The sequence below is a fragment of the Chlamydotis macqueenii genome, chromosome 7 (assembly GCF_036417535.1).
Source record: "Chlamydotis macqueenii isolate bChlMac1 chromosome 7, bChlMac1.mat, whole genome shotgun sequence".
In the NCBI taxonomy this organism is placed as follows: Eukaryota; Metazoa; Chordata; class Aves; order Otidiformes; family Otididae; genus Chlamydotis; species Chlamydotis macqueenii.
Genome location: NC_141562.1, coordinates 7392363 through 7413959, shown reverse-complemented (window position 1 = coordinate 7413959; position 21597 = coordinate 7392363). Strand labels below are relative to the sequence as shown.

Below are 21597 nucleotides of genomic sequence, written 5' to 3'. Positions count from 1 at the left end.
AAGATCAAAAGAAAAAGCACAATAAGACAGTTCTGTGTTCAAAAACAATGTAGGTCATCCAATGGCTGCCATAAGTCTTACAATACTGAAGGGCTACTGGGAACCACAGACATACACAGGCTGGAATCAACACCCTTGCTCATGTCATTTAATGTAGGACTAGGGAGCTCTCTTTGCTTCCCAACAGCAATTAAAAAATAATACTTAATGAGTCCTGCAGAGAAATTAGCTGTGATGAAGAGAACTGCTCACACCTAGTAATAACTGGCTGATCTGAAGAAAAAGAAAAAAAATAGACTGATGTGCAAGAGGGTTTTCCCCTTACCTTTAACCTACAAGAGAAGACAGACATTGCTTTTGTTCTTCTCAGAACAAACCAGTACAAAGTGTACACTAATTCGATCTGCGTTCACCATCTGACGATACTTTGCTAAAGCTATTCATGACGGGGTAGTTAGCAACAATGTCAGACAAAACAGAATCTCCAGACTTGATCCAATGAACGCCGAAGTCGCTAGGAGTCTTCCACTCAGTTTTGGCAAGAGTTGTCTTGTAAGAATATATAAATCTATAACAGGAAGTATTCATCATTCCTCTTTTATTTTTCACCTGAGTTTATTATTTGAGATTATATTATCCATGCAGGATTTTAATTTTCCTTGGCAAATGCAATCACAAGGAGTTGCTGCTATAGTCCGTACTTTGGATGAACAGAACTTCTCCAGAGCTAAAATCCTGAACTCTTCAAGTGTACCTGGGCCTTGCATCAGTTGTAAGCCACACAGTCTAGAGGGCTGAAAAGCCAACAGCAAAAGCCCCCATTACACCTTTGGGGATCATATTTTGTGTAAAGAATACATAATTTTATTTCTTCCTCTACCCACTTTGAAAGAAGAGTCCCAAAAACTTGCCTCTGCCCCAAGACTCCTGTCAGCAAGGATCATTTCTCCTGTGCTCCTGCAAGGTCATAGAACCAAATAAGATAGACTGATTTGGTGTTAAGTGGTGGTATTAAGCTCTAAAGAAAGTGAGGGGCCACCTGGCTCACTTAGTTGACAAGGTCAGACCAAGATCCAACATCTGTTCTGGCAAGCATAGAGATACTTCATAAACATCTTTACTGGAACTTCTTTTTCCATTTTCATGTTTGATAGCCGAATGCACACAAAAACATGAGATACAAATGCATTTGTCAGCTTGGACAAGCTACATTTACTACTTTATATAAGCATACAGCTTGTGTACTTTGAACAGCCACTGAGCAAATATGTTTCTCCTCAGGTAATGCTGAACAAGTACACATAGAAATGAAAGGAAAACTAAAGGAAGAACAGATGCCTGTAAGCGAAGCTATAATCAGCTCTGTTCTACCACATGGAGAAAATGGCTTGGTACATAAGAGTCAAAGTTTGTTGAGGAATTACCTTCATAGGCTGACACATGACATCCCAATACCTTTTGACAAGGCAAAAAACATGTTCGGGCAGCAGTCACAATCCATGCCAAAATAATTTGAGGATTCCTGCTTTAGTTTGTTCAGTCAAGACCAGGACCTCACACAAGTAATATTTTTAACTTGAATAGACCTCAACCTTAGGTTGAGGCCAGTCTAGGAAACTGAGTAAAAATACTCAGGTGAATTGGATGACATCCCTGCATTCCTCCAGAGACCTAGAGTTTTTCTGTAATTGTGCTAATGCACTTTGGGGCTTATGTTTTTTGCTATCAGAGAACATTTTGCTTGAAGGAGGACTGCAGAGTGTGGAGCACACTGGTTGGAGGGTGTGAGGCAAAGAGAAAAATCATACAGCATTTTTCAGATATAAGAGAAATGGGCTTAAGCTCCCATTAGACAACAGAATCTTCGTACCTCTTAGAAATGCTTTCTACAGAGCTGTAAACACACATGGCCATATTTAACAGAGCAAATCCCTGATACAAACACATTTAATACCAAAAATGCTTTTTACATTTACTTGTCATTTGTATTCTACAGATTCCTTCTGGAAGCTACAAAACCAAATAGAAATAAAATATGTTTGCCCAGTGATCAGCAGCAGAACAATCAAACACAGCTCCTTCACCAACATCCTGACTCAGATCTTGCGAGAAGGACTGGCAGCTCCTTTATCCTTGATATAAAAATGCTATGCATGGTCAGCTCTTCAAAAATAGGAAGCTGAGAGTCAGATCTATCTAATCCCAAAACCAACAAGAAAATAAAGTAATAATAAGCACATAGAAGACCCAGAAATAGGTTCAACTTCTCAGTATGATAGAAGCACTGCCGATAAGAGAGCATGGCCACATGCAAGTGCCCATAAACTTGACCCTTCGGAATTGCATTTGCCTTTGTGGGTTACAATAGGCCTCTGACTATCCCCCTTCAACTCCCCCAAATCCTGAGGAGCACTGAGGCCATTTCTATCGTACTGAAAATTATGTTAAGAGAAACAGCAGTACTATGAGTACTGAGGGGAAAATGACTATTTGCAGTCTGCAATTTGCCCAACAGCAGAAAAGCTTTCTACTCTTCCTCATATTCACTAGAAGAAAAACCAAATTTATGAACATCCAAGTAATTCTGTTTTATGGACTCACCCCAGGCATGCAAGGGACAGTTAGCAAAGGACAGAAGATACAAGAGTGAAGACTCCAATCACTGCTAATGATGTCAGCAGAGGGTGCTTCAGTTTCTCTGTTATTCAGCCCTTCAGTATTATTCTTAGCACTTATTTCGCACTCTAGTAAGTTTTGTTTATTGAGGTGATCACACAACTCTGGTGTCTTAAAAGAACAGCTGCCTTCTGGCTTCAGGAGGAAGAGATTTAATCTGATGAGCCTTAGCACCTTTTCAGTATGCTGTTTAATAACCACCTGATGACAGTGAGCAAGTTAAAGAACAGGCCCCTTTGCTTTTAAAGCCAGATTTAAAGCCCTAGAGGAAATACTGAAAAGCTTACCACTCTACTTGAATCTAGTCCTTTACCACTATTTTAACAACCTGCTTATCTAGTTCCTCAGCCCTTTCTCAATGATGAGCTCTCACTTGCTAGAAATCCACTTCCAAGTGAAATTCAAGCACTGAGAGCAAATGCTACAGGAAAAATCATCAGGTGCTTAGCTGCAAACAAAGTCCTTTTGTCAATATAAAAGAAATTGTTCATAGAAAAGGTTATATACGCATATATCCTGATAACTAGAAACAGCCCTTTCCCACCTTTTAAGCAATCAAAAAATGCAAACCAAAGTGATTCAGCCAGCTCTCCTTTCTCTTATTTGAGGAGCTAAATCCCTGTTTGGTGCAGAGGAATATGCAACTGACAAAAAAAGTCTGGTGGCAGCCAGAAAGCTTTGCCTGACTCTAGCTGACAGGCTAATGTCAACAAGATAAAGGAGCCTGAGTGAACGAATAAACAGTATTGACTGAAGCCTTTCCCAAACAAAAAATAAAAAAGTAATATGCACTCATGTCCCATCTGTGAAAGGAGGGCCCTCAACCAAGTAAAGTATTGTGAGATGCACTGGCAGGCAGATGCTTTTCATCCTGCTCTCAGTCTTCTCATTTTAACTGTGGAAGAGGTCCAGGAACCATCAGAGGGGCTGGCTGAGGACAAGGCTTGCAGTATTTCCTTATTTTCATTGGAGTCATTTTGAAATTTACACCTGTAAAACAAAGACAGAAAGGAGAGAAAATGGAAAGAGATATTTAATCAGGAGTGTGGAAAATGGCACAAAACTTTAATACCTGAAGCTGGGTTGTGTTTCTATGGGCAGGCTTAGATTACCAGTGATCTGAAAATAAAAAGGGATGTGATGGCAATTTTTTTTCTCTTCATGAGATTGCTGGAGATCACCCATTCCCAGCAGCTTTTTTTCCCCTGTACCTGAGAGTGCACAATCACTGAAAGTATGATTGCTGCTGCTGGAAGTTTCCACAGTCAGATGAAGGTCTTCACAGTCACAGGGGCAGCACTCTCTTTCTCTCCAGAGCTCGAGTCCCATAACCAACAGATTACACAATATCTTCCCCTTACTATCATCACATTCACCATCTTTCCTGGACAGAAGCTACAGGCTGACCTTGGCTTGAAACATTTGCTTTCTGGGACAGAAATTGTTTCTGATGGAAAAACAACATTCTAGGAAATCAGTGGTTTTGCTTCAAAAGAAGTAGCCAGTATGGTTAAATTATCCCCTTCCTTAAGCCACACTGACTTAGCCGCTGAATGGCCTTGCAGCTTCCCCTGGGCACACGCCTAGCACGAAGATCAGCATGGAGTAACACTGAAAAACAGTGAGTGTGCTTTGCCTGCAGGCTGTATGAATAAAGTAACATTCTGCTGGAAAAGACAGCAACATGGAAGAACAGGTCACTGAGAAATCTCCTCTAACAGCAACACCACAAAAATCAAGCCAACATTGTACAATTCCAGTCCAGAACTGCATATGAAACAAAACACTGTGTTTAGCTTTGGGCAGTTGCTGTATCAGGCCTAAGCTTTTACATCAGGCTCTCAGTAAGAGTCGAAACGGATTCACACCAGGCATTTTCATATAAGCAGATTTGTAACAGAGACAGGCAGTCACATGCAGCAGACAGGTGTGCCCCATGCGAAAGCAAATCAACAGCAATCCTTGACCTAAAAAAGGTTTGGCTGCAGCTGGGGACAGGAGGTGGTTACAGTAAACAGGCTGGAGTGCTCAGAGAACCAGGGCAGAGTCTAACAAGGGACGAGGAAAGATCATCAAGTATTATTGGGTCTGCAACAGAGGAAAGGCATTTCAGATTCCCTTTGTAGGAGATCTTTGTGGTGAATTTACAGGTTTTAATGGAATGCTTCCTTTGAACTTCTTTCTCCCTCTCAGCATAATACTTTCCATTGCTCTGCGAGACCAGTATTGCTTTATTTTACCCATGGGAAACAGGAGCCTGCTTTCAAAGGAACATTCTCTTTGGAAGCACCTTTTATCAGAGAGATTTCATGCCTGTTGCTTGAAAAAAGCCTCAAATGCCTGCTGGTTTTTTTTCAGATAGCAGAAGGTAACTCAGACTGAAAAGTAATAGTGCTCATCACATGAAATCTCGGTACTTTGGAAAGGTTTTGGGTTCAGCCACATGATCTGCCTCAGGCCAGGAGAGACACAGGCCACCTCTGTGCATTCAGCATTGCATTCCCCAGTCCTTCCGGATGGACTGGGAACCCAGTACTGTTGCTGTGAATCATTTACAGCTGAAGTCCTCAGTTTTTACTACACCTACCAATTAAATAAGAAAGGAGCCCCAAACAGCTACAAACCCCTGACCGGCAGGCATAACTCTGCAATGTGTTCACTGCCTCTGATACCAATGGGACTCTGCCTATAAAACAAAGCCCATGATTCAGACTGGAAAGGAAGGAAAGGCACCAGCTAAAGGAAAACTGCAGAGAAACACAAAGATTTCTACCTGGGATACCTAAATACAAAAAGGAATAAAGCATTTAAGGTACTTTACCAGATGGAATGAATTTGCTGGGATCTTCAAATTAGTATTTTCATGATTAAAAGATTAGAAGAGGGTAAATAAGTAAATAGGAAATAGACTACTTTAGATCAAATTCTGTACCTTTAACATTTAATGGAAGTTATCAGCTAGCCATTTAAATGAATTTAGAAACTTTAAGATTTAAAATGTTGTTACTCTAAAGAGCATACCTAATCCTTTTATCCTAGACTTGTTAATGGTTTAGCTTTTTTTTTTTACTGGGGTCTCACTGACACCAATACTATGGACATACAGAAAGAAGCAAATAGAGTGTTTTCAGACTAGTGATGTTGCTGAATCACCATAGTAAGGCAATATGAAAGTGGACAAGATTGCTAAGAGATGAAACTGTCAGTGAAAGCACTGATATGATGGCAGAAATTCCAATAACTGCTTTAAAAAAAATCACCGACTTTCTGCAGGAAATCTTTCTTTTGCTATCAGAAGTAGCTCTAACTGGAAAATTGTATTTAATTCTTCCATTGTGCACCTGAACAAGAAGCTAAGTTAACTCCCAGCTGACTTACTCCTTGCATTATTTGTTCCAGAGCCAAGCAAATGAAGCTAGTTGCAGCTTTGTGCAAGTACACAGGGTGTTTTAAGTAAACAAAAAGGTACACAGGCAGGGAATACTGAGCTTGTAGCTGGAAGTACTTGCATCTGACTACCAGCCCACAGTGAGGCACCTGCCAGTCAGAACACAAGGAAAGAAAAAACTAGTGAAGGTTGGTTTTCTGAAAGGACAATTGTACTGTTTGAAACTCCCATCCAGAACACGGCTACTTTAAAAAGCAACAGAACAATTTTCCCTCACTTTGAAGGCTATGACTTTTCTGTATTTCCCCATAGAACAAATAGTCTCAAAAGACTACACGGCAGCCCTCCCCTTCCACTTGCTCTAGGCAGGGAATGCATGTGGCTAGAAAAGACTTCTAAGTACTTCAATGCAAGTAAACCTTTACTTGTGTGATCCACAGACACCTATATGGATAACAAATTCCATCTCAGGTAATTCTTGTTCCTGCTAGGGCTGCAGGTTCAAAACTTGAGGTTTTTTTGAAATTACACAATCAAACTTTGGTTAATCTCTCAGAACACGGAGATGGATGCAGCCACAGATAGACGGTGATGGAATACAGCAAGGCAAAGCCACTATAGAACTTCACTTCAACCTCTGTTCTTATCAATGAGGAACTATGCTATGCTACTATTCTTCCTGACCTCAAAACAAGAGTAAGATTATCTACAAAGCAGGAACACTTTATGCTTTGATCTGACTAGATTGTATTTCTCTTGATTGTTTTACACTGTGAGCATTAAATAGATTCTCTTCCACTCTTTTTTCTTCCCAATCCAAACACTCAGTAAGGTGATTGAGAAAAGAGAACAACTTTTCAGTGGTACAATGAAGATAATACTTACCTGCATGGAAAATTCGCCAAGTTTGCAGATGGAAAAGTGCTGTGATTTATCTATAACGATTACATAATTAATGTAATGAAACTGTAAATCTTATTACCTTTATGTGCTTTTTTGTTGAGTTTGGGCAGTTTTGAGCAGCAGACTTTTTTACCCTTCCGACCTAAGGATGAAAAGCAATACATTACCAGTGGAGACAAATAATGCAAATAGCTGTACGTATACACCAAATGGGTTAGAGTCCACAGACATTTTGATTACCATTGAAATCCTTGAATGGAGATATCTGTGAAACAAAGGATTATCATGACTGATTCTTACATCTGTGCATAGCTTTGTCCCTAGCACTGAACAGGAATTAATTTGTTCTTTTCCATCATTACTAGTAGATACACCAGATACACTGTGAAGATGTCATATGTTGGCAGGCAATACAAAGCAGCACATTCCAGCTGTCTTAACCTAAGAAAGAGACTCTGCACTCTCTTTGTAGTTACATCACCTAATGAAAATATACAAGATAACCAAGAAGAAAAAAAAAAAAAAGCATCTCTGTGTCCATATGCACAGGAGTGTAGAATAAACTGCTTTGGATGGGCAAAGCCATTTAATTATTCCCTCCCTACAAGACCTAAATAAGTGAGCTATTGATGGCACTTGACACAGTATCTGCTGGACACATTAAAGGAAGCAGAGGTAAAGGGAAAGGAGAGAGGTAGGTGATTTCTCATCAACAATCTCACATATGCTCAATAGTTCTGGAAATCGTCGTGGCACAGTTCTACAGTCAAGGCTAGTGATGGTGGCTGCTCTAGGATCCAAGAGGTTTGAGGTGTCTTGTCGCCTTGTCATTGCATTCTGATATAGCAGGTTTTACATAAAAGTACATTCATCTTGCACACCCAGATGCTTCTACTTTCCCATCACTGTGTTTATTGATAAAGGACAGCATGTTTTGCACACTTCCTCTCCACCTTCTGACCCAGTGAAGCACCAAACCCCTAGAATATATGTTAATGAAAGGATCCCATGTGCATTCACATTTGGGTTTTATTTGTTGTTGCTGTCTGCTGTCCTTGCTGGACAGACTTCTGCTGTGCTCCTGAAGACACATCTAGATACGCTCTACTCCCTTCACACTGTTCCTTAAGTTTCCCTAAAGGAGCCTGGGAAACTTGAATAAATAGTAGTAGAAAATGCAAGGGGAGCAGAAGGACTTCAGGTATATATGTGATGACATTGCTGTAGCATTCATTCCCCCTCACCCCAGCTCTGGCAAACAGCTCTACCACTCTGAACAGACTCCAGTAAATAAGAAAACTGGGCAGCTGACTTAACCAGCTTGAAAGACAGCTTCCACATGTTTCTCCACACTCATATTTACACATAAAGTGATTCTTACAAGGTTTCTAGAAAATATGAAGCATGGCAAATATGCTGCTCCTGACCTTTGGACATTTAGCTTATTTGTTTTTCCTTATCTCATACTCATTCTCTACATCTTGTGTAAAATAAACACCATAGAACAATCACGGTGTGTCTCTGAGATTTACAGTATCAAACATCAAATCTGAACAGGTAACTCAAAGTTACACCTTTCAATTTTTAAATCCTACTGTCTCCCTGCAAACCCAGAATGACATCTGCAGAGATGTGGCTATAGGCAGACAGGAAAACCTCTGTTTCCAAGATTTAACCTGCTCTGTGAATTTGTATGCTTTGGAATACTGCAACATGGTAACTGGGTGCTACAAGGTAATACAGGAATTAAAGTGTGGAATAGCAGTGGTAAAAAAGAAAAAAAAAAAAAGTAGTCAAGACTGACTGAAGGTCAGAAGAGCTACTCTCACCTGTTTCACTATTCTATAAAGAACTTCTCATTTACTCCAGTTCAGGTGACCTGTTTCATATTCCCTTGTTCCATAAGAGTAGAAACTTTTCCCACTAATGTGTTTCTCGCTATTCAGAAAATACGTTCTCTTTATATTAGCAGATAGTTACCTACTGGAAAAATATAACAGGAGTTTTTTTTCAGAGGAGCAGGTTTCAGAACACACATTAAGGTAAAAATTAATCATGCTGTACTACATGCAACAGGCAGTAACAGAGAGGAAACACTACTGTACAAACCAAAGCACTGATACGCAACCACATTCTGCAGCCTAAGTCCTAAATTCATTCTCTCCTTTCCAGTTGTCAAGCTGTTTGTTTTCTTTAATTAAAATCAATATAGAGAATAAGCATTTTATATCACAAAAGGAAAGAACAGGAAAAGAAAGGAGACAGTTGTGTTAGAAGAATATACTGTACCTTCTGCAGTAAAGGCATTGAGACACAAAAGAAAGACAAACAAAAAGCCACAAAGCGCTAGCAGCTTCATCCTTCCAACTAGTCTTGAGATGTCTTCAAGGAGGCTGAAGCAGCGTTCTGGTCTGCCTCCAGTACAACCTTACCTTTTTATAAGGTTGATCGAAAGGAATGCTGTGTTCAGAAGGGGTGGAGATTTGGCCTTTGTATTGCACTTCAAGGGATGAAAAGAAACAGCCCTTTCTATTATGAGAAGTAGTTTACTCAGAATCAGGCATCAGTTTGCTGCATTAGTGTGTCTTACCAGTTAAAAAGGAGCACTTCAGTACACAGCGGTGCTCTGATGCAGGGTGTTTGTCCTGTTGTTCACAGCAGCCTCCTTAGGTGATCTTGTGTGCTCCTTTGGGTGCTTGGGAAGGCAGAGAGCACAGCTGAAATGAAGCTGTGTGGACAGTGAACTGGAACTGAAAAGGCAAACCAAACCCAGAGTGTTTAAATCAAAGCAATTGCCAATGTATTGTTAACATAATTAACAAGACAGCTGGTTAAGCAGCAGATTTCTGAGTTTATTATTAACTTCTCAGTATCTATTATATCTGGATAATTAAGTCTGTTACAGAGATTCCAGTTAATAAGATAAAGGAATGCATCAAATTCAACACCGTGTCAAGGTTCAGAGAGCATGCATTAAAAAAAAAAAAAAAAGTCCTTAAAGCAGGGATCAGCTGCAGAGCTGAGTCTCTCAAATCAAAAGTTTAGGTTTGGCACCATCTAATTCTCACAGCTTATTCTGGTAAGATTTGAGTCTCAAATACCAGAATATGCTGTGAGCTATGTACCCTTAAGAGCTGGGAGTGGTACCTGCAAGCCACTCAGACTTGGAATTGCAGGACGACAGCTGATTCAGCTTTCTGAATCAGGTTGCCCCTTTATCTACCAATCTTAGCCCCAAAAGCTTATTTCTCCATCCCTACCTAGCAATACCCAAATATTTTGGAGATTGCTAATGCCTGAGAGTCTTTTTTTTTTTTTTTTTTTGCCAAGGCTGATATCAGCAAGGCTCTAGGATCAAATCAGTAAAACTTGCTACAGATAGTATTATCTTCAAAGTGCTTTTTGAACAGCCCTACCTCACCATTGACACATCTCAATCACTCAGACTACAAGGTTTTTAGTTCACATCACTGCTAAACTTCTCAGAAAGTCCTCCTACAGTTTAGTCAATGATGCAGAGAAAAATGACTGGGACAAGAGTATCAATGCTGTTTTTATGATCTCAAGCTTCTTTTGAATAGTTGAAACATATGGATGTAAGCCCTGATCCTGTACTTTTAAAAATCAACATTTTTGCACATTAACACAGAATCAATTACTTAATTTTTAGAGAAGTTCCATACTCCCCCCTAAGAGAGGAACAATGATTACTATTACCAAAGTAGATTTTGTCAGTCAAGTGTTTTATAAAAATAACTAATTACATAAAATATGTAAACTAGAACTAGTTTGCAAACTAGAAGCACTGTAGGAAGGACTTTTTGTAATGGAAATATCTCTGCAGTCCATTTTATTAACTGAATCAAATTTACAGCCTCAGTGTGCCAACAGAAATATTGCGTTGCTTTGGACAAACTCTAAATGGAAAAGGTGGTATAGCCCGTATAGCTCTGAACACAGAACGACATCCAAGCTGGTAACAGCAGAATCTCTTCAGCCTGGCTTTCCTGAAATAATTTTTTCCCATTCCACCAGCAAGTTTCCATTTTAGCACACCAAGGTTGATTTGTTACGGAGGAATTTTGAACTTGCATTTGTGCCAGTTAAATGGCACAGCCCATCCCACTCCAATTCAAGAAAACCTTTGACTATATTTCTGTCCAGTCTACCTCAAGAAAGCACTCACTTGACTTAACATGGCAAGTGACTTTCCTGTATAGGGTGCTAACCTACACCAAGATCTCAAGATGGAAATTCTTAGTTTTCTAGGCTAAGTGATACTCTTGTAAAGATGTGGCAGTTACTCCTTAACTCCTGTATTACCTGACAGCAAAGCTAGGACGAGAGGGGGCATGGGGAAGAAAATGAGGTGTTTAGACAGAATATGTGATTTTATTATTTTTATTCTTCCCCACACTAAGTAAAATTTTATTAATTAAATAGAAGAAAAGCAGGCTGGATGGCAATTCACTGTCAGCAAAGCTACTACAAAACACAAGAAGGAAAGGTACAAGGAGGCAAGTCATGCTGAAGGTCTAGAACAACATGCAGTCCTTGCAATTATCTCCTTACTGGTGACTAAAAAGGACAGGAATAAGAGTTTTCTGCTGGTTTTGTTACATCTTTTATTTCAAAATATCTGGTGAGAGATTTTGAGCAGTGATAATCTCACTGCATATATCAAATATCTGCACAGATAGCAGAGAACAAGTAGACATGATCTTTTTCAAAGAAAAAAAAAAAACAAAACCAAAAACCCACCCTAAACTGAGCACGTAAAAGAACTGGAAAATTTCATGGGCTAGTCAGCCTACTTGCTAAGGTTTACAGATCTGAAATGTCAATAAGGCACATGAAAGGATAGGTAGGAGAGTTATTTTTCTGTAACATTAAATCAGGCTGTGTGAATGACAACAGCACTGAAGCAAGTACATATCTCAGCGACTACAGTATTTTATTTCCATTACACTTTCTGAGAAAGTTCTAGGCAAGCTCATGTATGCATGATGGCATTGCACAATATATGACAATAATTATTATCGCAAAGGGAGTCTAGATATAAGCAGTTAACAGAGATTTTCAGTATGGCTCTGGTAATTAAGAAAGTAAAAGAGTATATATGCCTAATTTCACGGAACTCAACCCATTGAAGTTTTAAATCTTGAAACAAATATCACTTCTTGAAGTCTTTAATTGTTCTACATATTTAAGCCTGTGAAAACCTATGGAATTACAAAACCCTAAATTTTTGTCTTGTTAAAGTCAGTGAAGCTTTTAAGTTGACTCCAAGCCAAATTCTCCATTGTGTTTTTGGTTTTGGTTTTTTTTTTTGGGGGGGTGTTGGAGAGGGTATTTTGTGGTTTTTTTTTTTTTGTTTTTTTTTGTTTGGTTGTTTGTTAAGAATCCCAGGTTCTACTGAAAGATGCAGCAACAAGGGATGCATGTGTGCAGTCTGAAAGCAAGAAAGGAAATAATGTGCTATTTTTCCCATAATGTGTTTTAAGATGTATCATTACATATGTTACTAGTTGAATTAATTCAGATTTTTTACAGACAAAAAAAAATTTGTACATGGAATACATGCTTGAATGATTTTTTTTCCAAGAGCTGTATTGCTTTTGTTTCCCTGGAGGAAAAAGAAAGGAAGGGTGAAGGGTCTTGCTTTACTGACAAGTCAGTTTTGTGACTTAGCATAACCATATATAGGTAGCAACCGTAAAAACAGAATGTTTTAACAATAATCTAGGGAAAAAAAAACCCAAAGTCTCTCATCAAAACACAGTTTCTCTAATGATAAGTGGTTAAAGCTCTCATGCCAAAAATCTTGTTACTTATTCTGACCATTTTAAAGCTTTTTACTCGCAAAACAATTTTTATTTCACTGTTTTTAAGGTGGTTATTTCTCAAACTTACTCTCAAGGTCTTCTCAAGCTTCCCTGTTAACAAAGAACTACCATCTTCCCTCACCTCCTCCCAAGAATGACTCTGTTGATATTAGGATATCTTTGTTGGTAACAGAAAAAATAGAAAAGAAAATACCATCGCTGAGTGCATCTCAGCTCTGGTTCTTAAAATGGTAGCTGCCTCACCCAACTGGCTTTCTTCCTTAAACATAAAGGTGAAGCAGAAATTAAAAAAAACCTCTCATAAAAAGCACATATTAACTCAAACCTACGAAGACTTTATACCTTCTGGTTTTCACTGGGATAGAGTTCATTTCCTCCATAGTAGCTAGTATAGGGCTACGTTTTGGATTTGTGCTAGAAACAGCGTTGGTAACACACTGAGGGTAGGGGAAGGTTTTAGCAGCTGCATGGTGCTTAGCTGCCAGCTGGGGTTATACCATGACAATACCCAAAGAATTTTTTGTGTTTTTTAGCACTGAATAGAACCATTGCCTTCTTTTCCCGTGTGCGTGGTAAGAAATACAAATATGAGTACTGAAGACAAAGGTAACCAGGTAAGATGGGAGAAGAGTTGCATAAGTGAACCTCATAACATGATGGCTAGTGAAATTTCCAGTTATGTTCATTTAATTCAGCTGGCAGTGTTGGAATGTTAAATGCACTACCGTTGCTGCCAACGCCTACTTCAAAAAAGAAATGTTTTTCTTCTGAAATATTTACAACAGAATATTGGCAACAGGAGTGTTTACAAATGTTTTTCTAAATATCGATAACTGCATTGTAACTTTACCATTCAATCCAAGCAAGAAAGCAGCATGTGCTACTTGGATGCCCCATGTGTTTTCTACTTGGAAGAGGCAGGCTGCTACTTGGTCTCCTCTGTAGTAACAATCCAAGCCTTCCAGCTGATGTGATGGGAAATGAGGCAAACCTGTACACTTATCATTACAGGTGAAATACCCCACCAGAGGGGAAATGGAGTAGGTGGTGGGAAGCTCTGCTGTCTGCCCAAGGGGAACAGTTTTAAATGATTTATGCCGCTGTCTTTCAGTCTACACTTGTATTTTTGAGTTTGAAGAAGCCAAACCAACCACTTGCTTAAAAGCTATTGTGCCAAAAAGCACACAAAGGACTTCGCCAGATAAGTCTGAAGTATTGCCCACAAGGTTCCAAGTCTACTTGCTACCAAGGGAGGCTGCCACTATCTCCACAGCTTTGGTTGAGCAAATAGGAAAATGTTACCTGCAAAGTGGTTTTGGCCCTCCGACCAGAGAGGATCCGTCATCGCTACGCCAGAGTGTGGCAGAACAGTCAATTTCTGTATTTTGTCTTCTCCAACATGTATAGCATCTACAGCCCAGATACTCTCATCCGTTCTGCTGAAGACACGTCACCTATAAGAGAAACTATCCTTAGTCTTATGTTCTTTGATTCTTAATCTTTATTTCACATAACATGCCTATAACCTTTGCCATTGCTGGCTGCCTGTGACCCCTACTCAGCATGTCTGTGCCAATAATTACACTCACTTAGGTTAGCTTTTTAAACATCTCCTCACCTGGTATTTGTAGTTACCTCCAGTTTCTGCCCTTGAGTCTGTTCTCTTTTCATCCAGCCTTCTTCCCTTCTGCCACTTCCATAACCTTTTTCCTCTCTGTTATCCTGTTCTGCCCCAGTCTCCTTTTTACTTTATTATCACCTGGTAATAGGTGAACAATATTTTTTCTTGCAACTACTTACCCTTTTTTTTTTTTCCACTTAAGCTAATTTTTTTTTTTTTCCAAGACATGAGTCTGCTTTTTGGCAGAAATAAAATAATTATTTTCAAGAAAATATAAGTGCATTAAATCCTAGGTGGTTTTTTTTTTCTTTTCAGTCTCAAATTATATACATGCTTAGAATCTACCATCATTCCTCATGGGAGAGGAAGTTCAAGCATAAAATTTCCCACTTATCACATGGGCTAAATTGTTCATTTAGGATAATCTCTCATAATATGTTGAGGCTAGAAACCTGCTGATGCATGTTATCAGGCTGAAATGAGTTAGCTTTTGAAATCTAGTAAGAGGTGGGAGCTCTCCACTGAGAGACAGAAAGATTTGTCTCACCAGCACCAGTCTCCCCACTGAGCCCACGGCCAGGAAACCCGCACACCCTCCCTGGCCGCAGCCCTCTGTTTCACAGTGCACCCTTACCGCCTGGGCTATTCATCACCGCATTCGCCTGGCTGCAGCCATGCCAATTCCCCTCAGCTGCCTTCCTGAAACCCATTTATTCAAATACTACCTTCTCTGTTCCTCCTCACGACTGCAGTTTTCCATTCCCTTCCTTTTTTTTTTTGCATAAGCCAGCCTTGTGTTCTGTATATACCAACAAATACATCCACAGACTTCAGACTGACAGGTCTAATTATGGCTGGAAGGCCAAAGTGCCTCAGGTTAATGTGGGTTTTGTTTTATTTGTCCCTTTTTTTTCTTCTCCTTTCTTTTTTTCTGTTTTTTTTTTTTTTTTTTTTAAACTTGTTATCTACTCAGGTGTTTGTTAAAATTCCTTGCTTTTCAAAGGGACTTTTAGTATGACAAATATAGTGAGAAACACTACAGCTATAGCAAAAGTTGACCCTGTAACTAAATTAGTATCTTAGACTGGGACTACAATGGACTGCAGCATACCCTCATGCACATGGAAGACATCAATTTAAAACTACGTTTTTTTTTTTTTCTTTAAAAAGCAAGTTTTAATATCCACTCTTAATCTGGTTTCACATTTGTACACATTCATTATTTCCCTAAGGAAAGTGCAAAGTTGGTTGATATAACCATAACTCTCACATTAATTTTCACAAAATATGGCCTTTCCCTACAAGACACTACTACTTTTTGCATACTTGAAGGAGGTGGAAGCACTCCTTTTCACATTCGCAGAGCTCAGTACACGCTTAATCTGCTTTCAACATTCATAATTTTAACACACTAGATTCACCTATTAGAGAATTAGGCGAGTAAGTTTTTAATTTGTGATTTTTGCAAGGCTCTGCTCACTTAACTCCGGCCTATACAGCTGACAGTCTCCCTGTTTCCCTGGCATTTGTAAGTTCCCTGCTGTTGTGGTAGGACAAGTTATACTTTGCTGTCACCAGCTGTACCCTTCCTTCCTCTTGGGTTATTCAGGTAATGGTTATCCATTACCTAGGCGAGGATAAATGTCTGCCTTTACAAGGGCTGATTTTTCTTCCTTCCAGTATTTATCCCTGCTGCTCCTTCTTAAGTCACAGAACAGTGGTAGCAGCAGGGTTCTGGACTCTGGTTTTTTTCAGAGCTCTGCCTTATACCCTTGACTATGTTGCCTTCTTTCTCAAAGGGCACACACTCAGTTGGCTATCAAACATGCCCTACCTAGTTCTGTAACTGCTGTTCTTGAAGGCATGTTCAGCTAATTTCTCAGAATTGCTAATTTTTCATCTTCCTTTTCAGTACTACAGCCAGTGCTTCTGTCTTGTTATTTACATGTATATAAAAAGCACACTGGCACACCTAATTGCGACCATAAAACTCCATGGTAGATTTTGCAGGTCCAGGCATGACTCAATGATACGTAAACAGAACTTGGCTAAAATTCCCCACATTTTACAGGAATTCCTTATTTTGTTACGTGCGCCAAAGAACATTACAGACAGGGCATATGTTTATCCTGCAATTAAATTAAAATCTGATCCTAAATATCAACTACAACTGATGTTTCTAAGGATTTCCACGATGCTCCTACTTTAAATCATGATCTAAAAAAGCAGCTGTATAAATTTTAATAAAATTTACTTCAACTTTTTAAACAAGCATATAAATCAGTTATTTTCCTAAGAAAGTGTTCTTCACAGTCAGCTGGTATAAGCAAGAAGGCCAGACCCAACGCATGCACATATTTTCAGTTTGCACAGCAGAGTACAAGATGAAATTTAGATCTCACCTTATGAAAATATTTAATGTAATTAGCTTTACAATTTTAATCCAATTTGCCCAACGTCTACCACTGCTGGAACTTGTTAGGTAATACGCACTGGCCTTCATGAAACCTATATAATAGTACACCTATAAAACAATAACCCTTGGCATGCCTGGTGCCTTTACACAACTTGAATTGCTCTCCAAAAGACAAAGATGATTCCTGCCTACTTCTGTTAACATTGCAGGATAATTTTTTTTTTAACTCTTCAATATTTGAAAATAATTTAGTAAGGCTGCTTATTTTTTCTTTGATGAATGATCTTCAGTTTATAGCAAACTTACAGCTTAGAAATGGTTGCCATATGTTCACTTCAAGTTTTGAAATGGACTCATTTTGAAAAAAAATGAAAAATGCATTTAAATAACCCGTCTGTGTACTATTAAGTAAGAACTGAATTTTTATTTCAACATTCAACCACCTCGGTGACCTTTAGTCACCACAAGAAAGTGGAGATGGGCTCTTACAACACAGGAAACAGTACATCAGTCGGTGGCAATTCTCAGCGGGGATGGCTGTTCAGACCTGTAACCTGGCACTGGAAGGCCAGCTGCTACAAAGGCAAGTAACCTGCTGGCACAAGGCTCCGAGATCAGTCATTAACCCATCACTCACCCACTTCCATTTTACCAAACAAGAACAGCCTCTGAATGCAAGTTTAACGCAGAACTGGCACACTCTAGAAACACAAGTGTCTCGGACTGATGACTTTTAGACTTAACAACCTCTCCTTTGCCAATGATGAATGGGAATATTATATGGTTAATTCCTTCATTTGGTTTTGACACCATTTTGTCTGCACTTGCAGACATCGTCATTAAGCTTCTGAACTGATTTTTAGCACTACTGTAAGGAATTTATTTTTACTAACTAGTACACAGGAGCTAAGCTTTAACTGAGAGATAATGAATGTTTTTTTTGTTTGTTTTTTTTTTAAATGAATGAGCAATCCTGTAATATATTATGTATTCCCATTTCTTGCTAGTGGTCCTAGCAGCAAAAAGAATTACTGGAAATCTGTTTTAATTACCACAGTTTCATTTAGAGAAATAGCATGACGACAATCTTCTTGGAAACTGAGTTGGCGAACAAGGAATTTGTCTGGGGCAGGGAGAAAGGAAATAAAAAAAAACAATTAAAAAAAAGCTTCTGACCACTATCACGGAAAACAAAAATAACAAAAATAGAATTAAGTACTTAACTGGAAAATCCAAGCTTAAATGTAACTTCCAAGAAAAATACTTGTACAATTTATGAAATTGTGTAACTGTGGTTTAGGTATCTACAGAAGTACTGGACTTCTTCCCAGACACTAACTCACCACCACTGCAATGGTGAGATAGCAGAGGCGCAATAATTTACTTGTATCAAGGCAATGGCTTTTAAGTTACGAGTCTTCATGCACTGAATGTGCAAGCCTAAAATCACTGCACCTACTAGACCGGAGTAGGACAGTATGTACCTATGACCACTACCAATCCACCTTACTCTGGTCTGCAGTGATGGTCCATCCTGCAATGAAGATAACTTTTTCCTCCTAAGCAGTACAATACATCCTCACGCATCATCATCTTTTCTAAGAGAAAAGATGCCACCAAAAAAAAAAAAAAAAAAAAAGGAAGGTTAAAAACCCAAACTGCAAAACCAAACAAGAATAACTGTTTCTTAAAGCAATATAGGCCTTCAGGATTTCTGAGGAACTTGTAAGAGCAGAGGATCAGATTCCTCCTTCTGCCCAACACATTATAAGGAAACAAAATTCCTTAGATAAGTTTGCAAATTGTATTTGAGCCCCAAGGAAATTAGAAGAAATACAAGCTGAGCTGAAATGGAAAAAGCTCACTCCTATAATTCATGCCTCTTGCCAAGATAGATTCAGACAAAACTTAGGCTCTCAATAAAAGCTTCAGTAGACTTCTCATATCCCATCAAATTTCTAGCTAAAAGTAAAACCACTGTTAATGAAGTATGGGTTTTTTATTCCACTCCTTCCTAGTCACATAAATACAACCAAGGTGACCACAAATGCTTTGGAGGGACAGTGTTCATTGCACCGAAATGGTGCCCAGTGAACTGGATCATGAGATTTTAGCTCATGCAAGCTGACACTAAATCAAATGATGGAACATTCTTCTCAGACAAATGTGTCTCTGTAGGACTTGGCAGGAAGAAAAGTTGAAACTCATACCATTATAGAAGTGCAGACAGCCTTAGCCTCTAAATGCTTCAGTTCAAGTTCTAGACTTCATATTACCAACTTATTTTGGTTGTGTTAAATGATCAGGATATCCACAGTGTACAGAAAAACAGGCAGAGGACATAGTGGCCAAGTAACAGCATTTGTACTCACTCAGAGGATAAATTCCCTCTGCTATCCCTGCAGTCACCTTCTGTGAGATCTGTACAAACAGGGCTTATTTATGTTTTTAAGAAAGAGATCAATATACATATCATTCACAAGATCTTTCCGGAAGCCCTAGAGGCTGACAGCTGCACAGTATTTTCTGCTTTGGAGGCTTGCCAGCCAAATTAAACACCTTATCTATTCAGGAAAAAGAAGAGTGAGATGCCCGCCCAGACATTTGTCATTGTACCACTTCATTTCCTCATACTGTTTTCTGGAACTAAGCATTGGGCAACCAGACTAGTTATTTTGTATGAAAGACCTGATAAAATGTCTTGTAGTCTTCTATCATCTTTCTAAAAGAAGGAAGGAAAAAGCAAAGAAAAAAGTGCTTTCTCAGGCAGCAGTTGAGAGTGAAAGAAGGATGAATCTTTTGGAGTAATGGTACATGGCAAGAGGGGTAAGACTCCTTGTTTAGGTGCCTGTGTTTTTCCCCACTCTGGGGGAAGATGTGACACAGTGGGAACAGAGCTGCTTCCATAATGAGGTTACACAGTTGCTCTCATCACCCTGTCACAGAGGTGTAACTTCTGGCAGATTAGCTGTCAGAAACAGTTTCCTAAATCACATCTTGCTTGAACTAGAGGACCAGCATACCACAAGAAGAAAACGTTTCCCTTACACATAGCACACTTAGCGCTGCATCCAATGTCAATGGCTTTGGCCTTGTCTTGTTTTGGTATGCTCTTTCTTTAGAAGTCTACAGCTACCATGATAAACTCACCCTCATCACATCTAAGGGCTTGAAAGAGTAGAAAGAGAAGAGAAATCACCTAAGAAACTGGGGGGGGGGGGGGGGGGGGGTGGGGTGGGTGGAGAGACATTTGTTATTCCATCTTCACCATGTTGCCTTCAAGAGGAAAGTTAAAACAAGCAAAATACAGCTACAAGCCCCACCTTACAGAGCAAGGCAATCCAGAAGAGTGACCTGCAAAGGGACAGAAGAGTGAACACACAGAGCTCAGAAACCACTAACATCACACAACAGACTCACAGGCACACCAGCTGCCAGCTCTGCAGTGGCTTTACTTGCAGGGCACAAACTGAGGAGTGGCAGGATAATTGCAGAAAAAGCTCTGTGAAAGATGGTCTAAACCTTGCTCCAGGACAGTCTCCTAAGTGATTATCAACTCACCATTCAGGGCTAGGAGAAATAATAACCTCGGTCTTGCTCTTCATTCTGGGCTTTGCGAGTTACTGTACCCCAGATGCTGTCATACAGCCTCTAATACAGTGAATACAACTACAGTCTGCAGTTTCTACACTACATAACCTTCCCCTTCGAAAACAGACGCCAGCACATACTCCCAGAGAATGATATTGGTTCACCGTAACTAGTCCAGGTTGAATTAAATTAACTTTGTAGAAAGTTCTTAATGCTCTCTGCCCTCTCCCAGCTCAAAAGTTAGTTTGATTTATATCTAAATTTAACAAGACTATTTGCTCCAACTGCTTTATTCTCTTTAAGCCACAAGCAGCCACTTCAACCTGGTCAGAAGAAATTCTTATAGGCAAAATGCAGATTCTTCTTAGAATGACATGAATTTTTAACAAGATATTAATGAATCTTTTAATATTTTAGCATACCACCTCCAGAAATAATTAAAGATTGCAATTTTCAGAGTTCATCTAGTTTCTTTTTGGTAAGTGCAAAAAGACACTCCAAAGCATGCCTTAATTTAACGGTAAGAACTCAAACTACTTTCTTCAAGATTTTGAGAGACATCCTTTGTGACTTCTAAACATAGAGTATTTTTCTTACCTCTGCACTCAATTTCCTTCCCAGCCCCCCACTCACCTTTACAAACAGCAAGTCTTTTCAACTGCAAAGATGTAATACATTTGCTGCTCTTTTCATAAAATTAATGCCTTAAAGACGACGATTGTACAAATGCCTCAAACTACCAGCTGACAGACTCCAAAGAGGTTAGCAAAATGTATAGTGATTTGTGTTTTCATTCCATCTCCTGTCTCCAACAGCTCCCCAGCACACTTCTGTCTCACAATTTTTTTATATTCTTTGATCTTATTTGCTAAAGACTTTAAGAACATTTCTGGCTTCCCACTTTCCCCACTGTATTTCAGGTGTCATTTACAATGAACTTTAACAAATTCCCTGAACCACAGAGGGAACCCCAGGAAGAGGGAGCTCTTAGCTTTTTAATCCCCATGTCTCCCCAAAATACTACACTCTCAGCCAGCTTTTTTTTTTTGGTGGAGCTCTTTGTTTCTCTTGCACTTACACTCTGCCAAGGAAAGTACTACTCCCACCCAACACCCGTATCTGCCCCACTGCCTGAGTTAAATGCCACCAACACACA

At 39.3% G+C, this 21597-nt stretch overlaps 1 long non-coding RNA gene across 1 annotated transcript; it reads right to left on the bottom strand.

The window, feature by feature from the left end:
* Positions 1-1960: 1960 nt before the first annotated feature.
* On the bottom strand, positions 1961-15320 carry LOC147600037 (uncharacterized). Its single transcript, XR_015259110.1, has 4 exons — positions 14116-15320; positions 9558-9717; positions 7047-7109; positions 1961-3666 (listed from the first exon to the last, which is right to left on the bottom strand). It is a non-coding gene; the product is annotated as an uncharacterized LOC147600037 (long non-coding RNA).
* Between the last annotated feature and the right edge of the window lie 6277 nt (positions 15321-21597).